Genomic DNA, 11658 nt, shown 5'->3' on the forward strand with positions numbered 1-11658 from the left:
GAATTGATGCCTTTGAGCTCTGGTGCTGGAGAAGAGTATTGAATGTACCCTGGACTGCCAAGAAAACAAACAGATTCGTCCTGAAAAGGGTTAAACCAGGCTGCTCCTTGGAGACAAGGATTCTGAGGCTCCATCTAACATACTTTGGACATGTTGTAAGGACGGACCTGTCCTTGGAGAGGGACATCATGCTTGGTAGGGTGGGGGGACAGTGCAGAAGGGGAAGGGCCTCTATGAGGTGGATTGATTCAGTGACTGGGGTAGTCGGGATGGGTGTATCGGAGACAGAGTGATTGGAACAGGACAGAGCAGAGTTTAGGGCTGTTGTACATAGGGTCGCTATGAGTCGCAAGCAACTCGACGGCACATAACAACAACAACATATGTCTCCAGATCTCCTGACAGCTGTCACCAAGGGTATTAACTATGGAGCCACGTGAGATGAAGTTGCTGACAACTTAAATCTTTTCTCCATCTATCATGATTGCTTATAGGTCCAGGGGTGAGAACTGCAGTTTTATTGATGTTAAGATGTAATTCATATTGAAGGCTGCAGCCCGTTGACCCTCTGCAACAAGTGTCTCAAGTGCTCCTTGCTTTCAGCAAGCGAGGTTGTGTTATCCACATAATGCAGGTTGTTGACAAGTCTTCCTCGTATCCTGATGCCACCTTCTTCTTCGTGAAGCCCAGTTTTTCTAATGGCTGAGCTTTCTGTGAATAGGAAGAAAAAAATTTAACAGCTTTAAACTTTAACTGAACTATTGCTATGAAATGACTTTATTACTCTAAAGCACAGACCTCTTATCTTCCCATTTTGTTCTCCTCTTTTCATGATGTACTGGATCGAAGTATATTTCCGCTGAGACACTGAGGATAATGAAGCCCAGTGTGGGTTGACGCAGGCAGCTCAGGTGTCCCTTCCTCACAAGGCCCAGGAGCCTGTATAAGTAGCCGAGACAGCTTTGAATGTTCCGTCCTCTTCTTGTTGTCGATGTGCGCCGTCTAGTAGACTGCAACTCTCTGCAACCAATAAACATCAGACCTGAATCTGATGCCCTATCCTGCACCATCTTCACAATTTACAACCTTCTCAAGCCCTTTCTTGCTGTCGCTGTGTCAATACATCTCATTGAGGGTCTTCCTCTCTTAGGCTGACCCTCCTCCACCTTTACTACCATGATGTCTTTTTCCAAGAACTAACTCTTGTTGACAATATACCCAAAGTCTGCGAGAGGAAGTTTTATCATTCTTGCCTCTAAGGAGCACTCTGATTGTATTTTTTCAAATACAGATTCATTTGGTTTTTGGGAGTCCATTGCATATTTTGTACTCTTTTTCCAACATTGCACTTTCAAAGACATCAGCTCTTTCTTGGTTTTCCTTCTTTTTTGGTCCAATTTTCAGTGCATACGAAACAATTGGACATACCATGGCTTGTGTTAAGTATGCATCTTAGTCTTTAAAGTGATATCCTTGCTCTTCAGCACTTTGGAAAGATTCTTGACAGCAGATTTTCCTAATACAACATATCTTTTGGTTTCTTGACTGCTGCTACAATCAGTGTTGTAGTTTCAAGTGAAATGAAATTCTTGACAACTTCAGTCATTTCTCGATCCAGTGGTGAGACTTAAAAAAAAAGTTGTTCTTGTCTGCTTTCAGGTCAGAACTAATCCATAGCTGACCCTCCAGGGAGTTTTCACAGGCAGCAAATCTCCAGGAGGGGATTTCGCATCCTTCTCCTGCAGAACAGCTGGTCAATTCGAACTGCGTTATCTTTGGGATTGTGTGTTTCTACTTTGATTTACGGTTGTTTTATACAACCTACTTTGACTCATACCAACCTTATTCACAACAGACCAACACCCTGCTTGGTTCTGTATTATCAATGAATGAATGAAAACCCATCTTTTCCGTAAACTTTCACAAAAATCACAATTTTTAAAAATCAGAGAAATTGTGAACATAGCACAGAGGATTTTTATTTTCTTGATCTTGAGATGTGATTCAAATTAAAGGCTGTAGTCTTTAAACTTCTGCAGTAAGTCCTTCAAGTCTTCTTCAATTTCTGCAAGCAAATTAGAATAATCTACATAATTCAGATTGCTTATGAGTCTTCCTCCAATTCTGATACTATATTTTTTCTTCATACAGTCCAGCTTCTCAAATGATTTCTCAGCATACAGACTGAATAGATATGGAGAAAGGACACAATTCTGAAACACACCTTCCTGAAGTAGAGTCTAAATCTGCATTGTTTAGAGATGAGCTTCTTGGTCTAGGTATAGATTTTGCATGACCACAATTAAGTGTTCTGGGATTCCCATTCTTTTCAATGTTATCAATAATTAGTTATGATCCACACAGATGTTACTGCATGATAAGTAAAACACAAGTAAACATCCTTCTGGTGTTTTTCCACCTTCTTTTGATGTTTCCTGTTGTTGTTATTGTTGTTGTGTGCCATTGAGTCACCTTCAACCCGTAGTGACCCTTTGTACAGCAGCTCTGAAGCCTGCCCTGTCCTCAGCCAGTCTTACTGATTTTGACACATCAACCCCCATTATCCTAGTTACTATATCAATACATCTCATCAATCCTTCTCCAAGGACTGGACCCTCCTGGCCATATGCCCGAAGTATATGAGATAGAGCTTCAAAATCCTAGCCTCCAAGGGGAAACTTGGTTTCACCCTCTCCAAGACAGATCTATTTGTTTTGTATGTTCAAGACTCTTTTCCAGCACCCCAACTCAAAGGCACAACTCCAGCACCACAACTCAAATCAATTCTTCTATCATCCTTAGTCAGGGTACTGCTCTCCAATGCATAGCAAGGAATTATGCCTGGATTAGGCACACCTTAGTCTCTAGTCTGATATCATTGCTTTTCAGTTTTCTGGAGAGGTCCCTGACAGCAGATTTCCCCAGTGCAATTCGTCTTTTAATTTCCTGGCTGCTGGTGCCAACAGTGTTGATTGTGGAACCAAGCAAACTGTAATTGTTAACAACATCAATCTCTTCTCCATCTATCATGGTGCTGCCAATTGGCCCAGTGGTGAGAATCTTTGTTTTCTTGATGTTGAGCTTCAATCCATATTGAAGACTATAGTGTTGACCTTCTGCAGCAAGTGCTTCAGGTTCTCCTCAGTTTAAGCAAACAAGGTTGTGTCATCTGCATAATGCAAGTTGTTGATGAGTCTTCCTCCAATCCTGATGCCACATTCCTCCTTGAAAAGCCCAACTTCCCGAATGATATGTACAGAATATAGATTTAAAAGGTATGGAGACAGGATGCATCCCTGATACACTCTTTTAATGATTTTGAACTATGCAGTATTTCCTTGCTCTGTTCTGAGGACTGCTTCCTGGTCCAAGTATAGGTTTTGCATAAGCATAATCAAGTGTTCTGGGATTCCCATTCTCCTCAAGGTTAGCCACAGTTTGTTGTGATCCACACAGTCAAATGCCTTTGCATAGTCAATGAAACACAGATAGACATTCCTCTGCTACTCTCTGCTTTCTGCCAAGATCCATTTGACATTGACAATAATGTCTCTAATACTATTACCTCTTCTAAACCCAGCTTGTATTTCTGGTAGTTCTCTGTTAATGCTTTCTATATTATTTAATATTTTCCTCCTTATCCTATCTCTGCTAAGTGCTTTCAGGTGCCACTTTTTTAAATAAAATTTCTTATTTTAAATGTGATTTTAACAAAAATTCACAGGAAAGTTAGACTTTCATTCATTCATTGATGTACATTTTATCCTTCTCCGTCCCTCTCCTCTCCCCAGTTCACGTTTTGTTTTTTTAAAAATATTCATTCCTTGTTAATGACCTTCTAGAAGGCAATCATCTTTTTTTATATATTTTATTTACTTTTGAAGTTACCCTGTAAAACAAAACAAATTGCCATCCCCCTTCTAATATGCTCCTGTCCTAAAGATACTGTTCATATCTTAGCAAAACCAAGAAGAAATGTGTGAGAGATGTGTGTGTCACCAAGTGTCTCTGGCTTGAGACCCAACTTAAAGTCTTGACTTGAGTCCAGAATCCAAATTCGATTTTAAAGTCTGCCTTTTGTATCAGCAGCTCCTCTAACCTAGTAGCAGATCTAATTAAGCACAAGCGCTAAGAAGACATTCCTTTTCTCTGAAGACTACTAGTTATAGGATGTCACAGTCTTTTCCTGCCATATTTCCTCTATAATCAAACAGACGGAAGATGTGATAGCTTATGCCTGTAGGATTTCCAAGTACAACTTTATCAATAAATCTTCTCAGTGGACCCCAAGAAACAGACAAGATTGAAAAAGTAGTTTAACAAATACTTTAACAGAAAAACTTGTCCTATCACTGCCTTGGGACCATCCTGTAATAAACGGAATGCCCTGGACCTTGAATTCATTATGTCATCCCAGGTGGGTTTCATCATCTTTTTAAAAAATTTCTATTTTACATTGGTTTGCTTACAAAGTCTGTATGCATTGTGTTTCACACTATCCTTCATTCACATTGCATTTTATAGTAATTTCTATTATTTATACTTTATAAAATTAATCACTTTGAACTATGCCCACCATTACCCTGTCTTTAAGATCCCTGCCAGATCTTTCCCATTTCCTTTACCCCTTCCTCCCTTTACCCACAAAATTGTGTGCTCCTATGACTTCCCCCTGCTCAGCCTCACCCCTTTGCTCCCCTCACTTGGATCCTCATATACTTTTTACTAGCCATCTTTCTACTTCTACAGTAATGGTCTAATGCAGTCTTTCTCCTTATGAGGCTGAGTTCACTCAGCATAATGCTCTCCAATCCCTCCCTAGTTAGGCAGTAATTTTTTAAATTGTTGCTCTTGAGTGCTGTGTGGTATTCCATTGTGTGAATGTACCATAATTTCTCAATCCATTTGATTGTTGTTGGACATTTGAGCTCTTTCCATGTTCTTGCGATGGTGAAAAATGCTGCTCCATTTGTGTCTCAGGCCTCATTTTCTCAGGGTTTATTCCTAGCAGTGGAATAGCTGCGTCATATGGAATTTCTATGCTCAGCTTTTCTGAGGAAATGAAGGCAACAATTTCAAAAGAGGAAAATCTACAACACATGTCCTGTGATAACTAAACAGCTAATCAGATCGACATCATCTTGAGTCTAGTTGGGATCACCCACTGATATGTAACACCTACTGTGTTATAACTTATCACTCCATAAATGGTTAGAACACTACATTGACATAGAACGACCAGAACTTCAAGCTAGGTTTAAAAGAGACTGCAGCATCACGGCTGATATCAGATGAAATCTTGGCTGAAAACAGAGAATGCCAGAAGAATATTTGTGTTTTAATGACTATGCAAAGGCTTTTGACTGTATGTATCATAATAAACTACAGCTAACATTGAGAAGAATAGGAATCTTAAGACACTGAATTATGCTCATATAAAACCTATACTTAGACCAAGAAGCTATTGTCCAAACAGAGCAAGGAAATGCTACATAGTTTAAAATCAGGAAAGGTATGCATCAAGGTTGTGTGCTCTCCGCATTCCTATTCAGTCTGTATGCTGAGCAAATAATTTGAGAAGCTGGACTCTAAGAAGAATATGACATCAAGATTGGAGGAAGACTTATCAATAACCTGTGTTATGCAGATGAAACAACCTAGCTTGCTGAAAATGAGGACGACTTGAAGAGTTTGCTGCAGAAAATCAAAGACTACAGCCTTCAGAATGGATTGCATCTCAATATCAAGAAAGCAAAATTCCTCACCAATAGACCAATAGGCAACATTGTAATAGATGGAGAAAAAGTTGAAATTGTTAATGATTTCATCTTACTTGGATCCACAATCAACCCACTTTGTACCAGCAGTTAGGAGATCAAAAGACATACTACATTGGGCAAGTCTGCTGTTACAGACCTCTCCAAATTACGGATGAGCAATGAGGTAAGTTGGAAGATTAAGGTGTGCCTGATTCAGGCCTTTGCCTTTTCAGTTGCTGACTGTGCATCTGATAGCTGGACAATGAATAAGGATGACAGAAGAATTGATGCCTTTGAGTTGTGTTGCTGGAGAAGAGGACTGAATCTCTCATGTAAAGTAAAATGAACAAATAGATGTATCTGGTGAAAGAACAACCGAGTGCTCCTTGGAGGCAAGGATGGCAATGTTTCATCTCAGATACTTTGGATGTATGTTGGATATGAGGTCATTCCTTAGAAAAGACATCATGCTTGGAAAGGCAGATGGTCAACCAATGAGAAGAAGACTCTCAGCCGGGTGGGTTGACAGTGACTGCAGCAAAGGGCTCAAGTTTGTCAGAGATGATGAGGATGGCACAGGATAGGACAGGGTTCAGATCTGTTGTTTAAAAAATTGCTATGAGTCGTAGTCAACTTGATGGCAGGTAACAACAAGTTGTAATATGCTCTGACAACCCAAAGGCAGGTGGTTCAAACTCAACAGCTGCTCCCTGGGATTGACAATCTCCTTCTGTGTCACTTAAAACCTCTGAAAACCCACTGGAGAGTCAGCTAGGAACCACTTTCACCTCAAAGGCACATAACAACATCAACAACTCCTTTCACAAAATAACGCCTACCTTTCCTTAAAAAGCAGAGACGAAACATGGGTTCTTCCCTATGCCTTTGACTTAACCTATACAATCTCCCTCAACACCTTGTCTTCCTGGAGAAAATTTAGGAAAGTTATAACTGTATGTCCTTTTTTTTTTTTAAAAAAACAAAGATATTTGTTTTCTTTTTTTTAAACTTTATTTTTTTATTTTATTATTTTTGTGTGAGTGTACCGTCAAATCAGATCTGACTGGTACAGGAGGAGATTGTCCCTCCTTCCCCGGCAGAGCATCTGGTGGATTCAAACCGTGAGCCTTTGGGATTGTAGTTGCAGCTCCTTGCCACTAGGCCACCAGAGCTCCCCCTGTATGTCCTTTTTTACCAGTACATAATAAATACATTTTGAGTTCCAATCCCTGTCTCCAAGACTGGTTTTACTGGCAGCAGATGTCAGAGGACTTTTTGGTAAAGCACTGCTTTTGGAATATTGAGGAGTGTGGTCCATAATCCCACAAACAACCTCAGGAGCCAGTATCTCGGATATGCATATCACAGGGTGTTGGGGATCCTGCTCTTACTCAGCCTCATCTCCTCCTACTCATGATCTTAGTGTAGCAATAAGACTGTGTCTTTCTTTAGAGACCACAGGTGATCTCCTGTCACTTTTTTCTCACCTCCGTAAAGAGCCCTGAAAGAACTCTAGTGGAGTCAGGTGTGGTGTATCAAGCTGCTAACCAAAAGATCAGTGGTCTGAGTCCGCCCGACTCTCTGAGGCAGAAAGATGGCCAGTCATTTCGCATAGAGATTTAACAGCCTCAGGAACCAGAAGGAAAACCACAAAGAGTCCAAAGCGACTTGATGCCAGTAAGTTTGGTTTTGGTTTGGTGAGGAGGCCTGGTGGCGCAGTGGATCAACCATTTTTCTCTGCTGACTAAAAGGTTGCCAGTTTGAGTCCACGAGCTTCTCACTGAGTGAAAGATGTGGCATTGTGCTTTTGTAAAGATTTACAGCCCTGATAGCTCTGTGGGGTAGTCCTTTCCTTTCCTGGGGCTCACTCTGAGTCAGAATCAACTCAAGGGCAGTGAGTGGGGTAAGGTACAGACGTGGACCCCCAGTGTTGCTGTGGTTAAAGCACTTACCTGTTACCTGAAAAGTCAGAAGTTCAAGCCTACCAGGATGTGTGCATGAGAAAGAAGTGACAGCCTGATTCCCTGAAAATGTCAGCCTTGGAAACCTCATGAGACAATGGTGTTTTGCCCTGTAGAATAGCTGAGTCAGAATTGCCTGGTTTACAGTGGGTTTGGGTTTGGGTTTGGAGAGGGCAGAATAGTGGGTGATGGGAGGACTGTGGTACAAAGGGAAAAGCCACAGAGCCACTTCTTGACTGGAACCAAATATCTTGGAGGAAGGGTACGGAAAGGGTGCCTGAGAGAGAAAGAGAGACAGAGAACGTGAGCGTGTGTGTGTGTGTGTGTGTGTGAGAGAGAGAGAGAGAGAGAGAAACACAGAAAATGAGAGATAGAGATGTTGTCAGGTGCCATTGAGTTGAGTACAACTCATAGAGACCCTATGAACAAAAGATCTGGACTATATTCTATCCAGTCCCATCCTCACACTTCCTGACACACAAGACCCCATTGCAGCAGTCACCATGTCAGTCCACCAGGTTGAGGGTCTTCCTCTCCTTCGCTGACCCTCCACCCTTCCCTGCATCATGTCCTTCTCCAAAGAATAGCCCCTCCTAATAACATGCCCAAAGTATGTGAGGTGAAGCCTCATCATTCTTACCTCCAAAGAGCACTCTGGCTGTGACCTGTCCAAGATATATCTGTTTGTTTTCTTGGCAGTCCATGGGATGTTCAGTGCTTTTGTCCAACACCACAGCTCAAAGTTATCACTTCTTTTCCTATCATCCTTATTCACTCTCCAGCTCTCAAATGCATAGCAGATGATTGGAAAGACTATGGTCGGAATCAGATGTACCTTAGTCCTCAAACTGACATCATTATTCCTCAATAATTTGGAGAGGTCTCTAACTGCAGATTTTCCCAGTACAATGTGTCTTCTTATTTCTTGACTGCTGGTACCAAGGGTGTTAATGGTGGACCCAAGCAAGATGAACTTGTTGAGAGTTTCAATCTCCTGTCTACCCATCATGATGCTGTCTATCTGTCCAGTAGTAAGAATCTTTGTTTTCTTGACTTTGAGATGCAATCCATACCGAAGGCTTCATTCCTTGATTTGCAACAAGTGCTCCTCACTTTCAGCAAGCAAAATGGTGCCACAAGCATCATTCAAGTTATTTATTAATCTCTTTCCAATCCCAATGCCACACTCCTCTTCACAGAGCCCAGCTTCTTGGATAATTTGCTCAGCATACAGATTGGATAGGTATGGGAAAAGAAAACATCCGTGACACACTCCCTTCTCAATTTCAACCCATGTACATTATCCTGCTCTGTTCGCACCACAGCCTCCTGGTCCAGGTATAGGTTCCTCATGAGCACAATCAAGTGCTCTGGGACTCCCATTGTTCTCAATGTCAGCCACAACTTGTCATGATCCACACAGTCAAACACCTTTGCATAGTCAATAAAGCACAGATAGACACTGTTCTATTATTCCTTACTTCCAGTCAGGATCCATCTAACATCAGGAAGGAGATCCCTGGTGTCTTTTCTAAATTCTTAAACTTCTGACAGTTCCCTGTGTCTATATGTTCTGGTTTTGAATGATCTTCAGCAATATTTTGTTTGCATGTGATACTAATGATATTGCTCAATAGTTTCCACATTGTTGGATCACCTTTCTTGGGAATGGGAACAAATATGGACCTCTCCCAATCCACTGACTACATAGCTGCCCTCCAAATTTCCTGGCATACGCTGGTGAGGACATCCAAGGTTAAATCTGTTCATTGAAACAAGTTAATTGGTATCCCATTGATTCCTGAGGCCTTATTTTCTGTCAATGCCTTCAATGCATCTTCTACTTCCTCCTTCATTATGATTGACTCCTGTTTGTATGGTACTTCCTGAAATTTTTCAATGCCAATCTATTCTTTCTGCTACAGTGACTCTGTGTAGAGAGAAAGTGTACGTGTGTGTGCATGTAAGAGTGATACAGAAAGTGAAAGAGATACCTACAAAGAGAGGAACCAGTAGTGTGTATCAGAGAGAGACAGAAATGGGGTGGGGCAGAGAGAAAATGCGTGTGTGTGTGTGTGTGTGTGTGTAAGAGAGAAACAGAGACAGAGAGACTCACAAGGAGAAACAGGGACAGAATGTGTGTGTGTGTGTGTGTGTGTGTGTGTGAGAAAGAGGGAGAGAGAGCGGGAGAGGGAGGAAGGGAGAAAGAGAAGGAGAGGGAGGCTGAAAAAAAAAACAGAAGTGAGAAACTGTGAGCAGGGGGCTCTGCTGTTCCCCCCAGGTTTGATGCAATGCTGGTGTCTGTGCCTACTTTGGGGACCATTTTCAGTGGTCCTCAAACCACAGAAGCCTCTGTAAGCTAGGAGGTGTCAGATCTTCGCCATGAGAAGCATTCGTTTTGAGTTGCCAGTTGCTTGCAATGATGTTGGGTGGGCTCTTTGGAGGAAGTGGAGTCCTTGATAAACTATTGAACCCTAACCCTCGATCCACCTTTCCAAGGCACTGCCTTTCCAAGCATAAGAGTTAGACTCTCGAGAAGGAACTGCTTCCTGAGTCAGAAACCCTGAAATGAACTTTCAGCCAATTCAACTGCACAAGCATAGTCCCCATGGACAGTGGGTCCCTCTGGTCCAGTCACTCTGTTTCTGTGGGCACAGCCCCCCTTCCCCGACAGCTTTGTGGGCTCCCCAGCACCTCGGTTCTTGACAGCGTTCTGATTCCTGCGTGGTTCTGATTAACCTGTACAACGTGTTCCTCTTAATGCACAGCTGTTTTGCTTTCCTGCAATTCCGCAAACTGGGAAAAAACACCATAGCCCCAGGCCACCCAGAATAGCACTGGTGTCAAGCGTTCAGAAACAGATTTGTTTTGTGTTCTCTAAGGACAAATGATAGACATGTAAAAATGCTTTCTCTGCCTTCCTTTCAGGGAATACTTAGTTTGGAATTAACTTCTGTCAGAGAAAACACAATTCCCAGTGCCCGTGCGATATTATTTCCCCGCCGTTTCTGTTTTAGAGGGGAAAAATACTACATTGTGTTTGACATGTATGATTACAAGTTTACAGAATCTCCTTACATTTCTGCTGTTGTGATTGTTTCTCTTTAGGAAAAGCTACTCATTAGAACCAAACAGAAGCCTTCTTTCCCAAGAAACAAATAAAGGTGGGAATTGGTTACCACCATCTATGTGAGCCTCATTTATCTCCATGTCAGGGAGAATGGGTCCCCTGAGTTCAGGAACCCTCAACCTGGAGACCAGAGAGGCTGCTGGCTGGAAGGAAGCTGGGAGGGAGAGTTGAAATGCTGATTTTTCTCCTGGGAGGATGCACCCACTGTCACAAATGGACATGCACTCAAAGAAACGTATCATGTATGGACACATGGCCACACAGACAAGTGCACACACAGGCACACACATCCTTGCGTATGTGCACACAAGCTCAAGGGCTTCGCTTTGGGCAGACAGACAGTGGACACACGTTGGACTTGAGCATGGTCAGTGCTGTTCCTGGTTCTGACCATTAGGTCTAGTGGCCAGTGTAGTCTTGGTTTCTCACTGAGCTGTATGTTTTACTGTGTGGGTGGCAGAGGAAGCCAGAGGGACCATTCAGGAAAATGCTGCTTGAGGACAAGATCTGAGCCTTCACGCTTATGTGCTTATGGCGTCTTTATCAACATCTTGGATGAGAAGACACCATTGAGCATTGCCAACCCTGGTTTCCATAGCAGATGTTCCATAGGTACAATCCCACCTTTCCAAAGTCTCTTCTTCTGCAGTAGCGCGTGTGGTTGCCACATGCACTGTGTTCCCAGGACACTGACTTTGTTGGTATGTGCCGTTGAGTTGCCTGCGATTCATAGCGACCCTGTGTACAGTAACTCTGAAGCCTGCTCTGTCCTGAGCCAGTCTCACTGACTCTGATACACCTACCCCCA

The sequence above is a fragment of the Elephantulus edwardii genome, unplaced genomic scaffold (assembly GCF_000299155.1).
Source record: "Elephantulus edwardii isolate Elephantulus edwardi_28Jun2011 unplaced genomic scaffold, EleEdw1.0 scaffold00125, whole genome shotgun sequence".
Classification (NCBI taxonomy): Eukaryota; Metazoa; Chordata; class Mammalia; order Macroscelidea; family Macroscelididae; genus Elephantulus; species Elephantulus edwardii.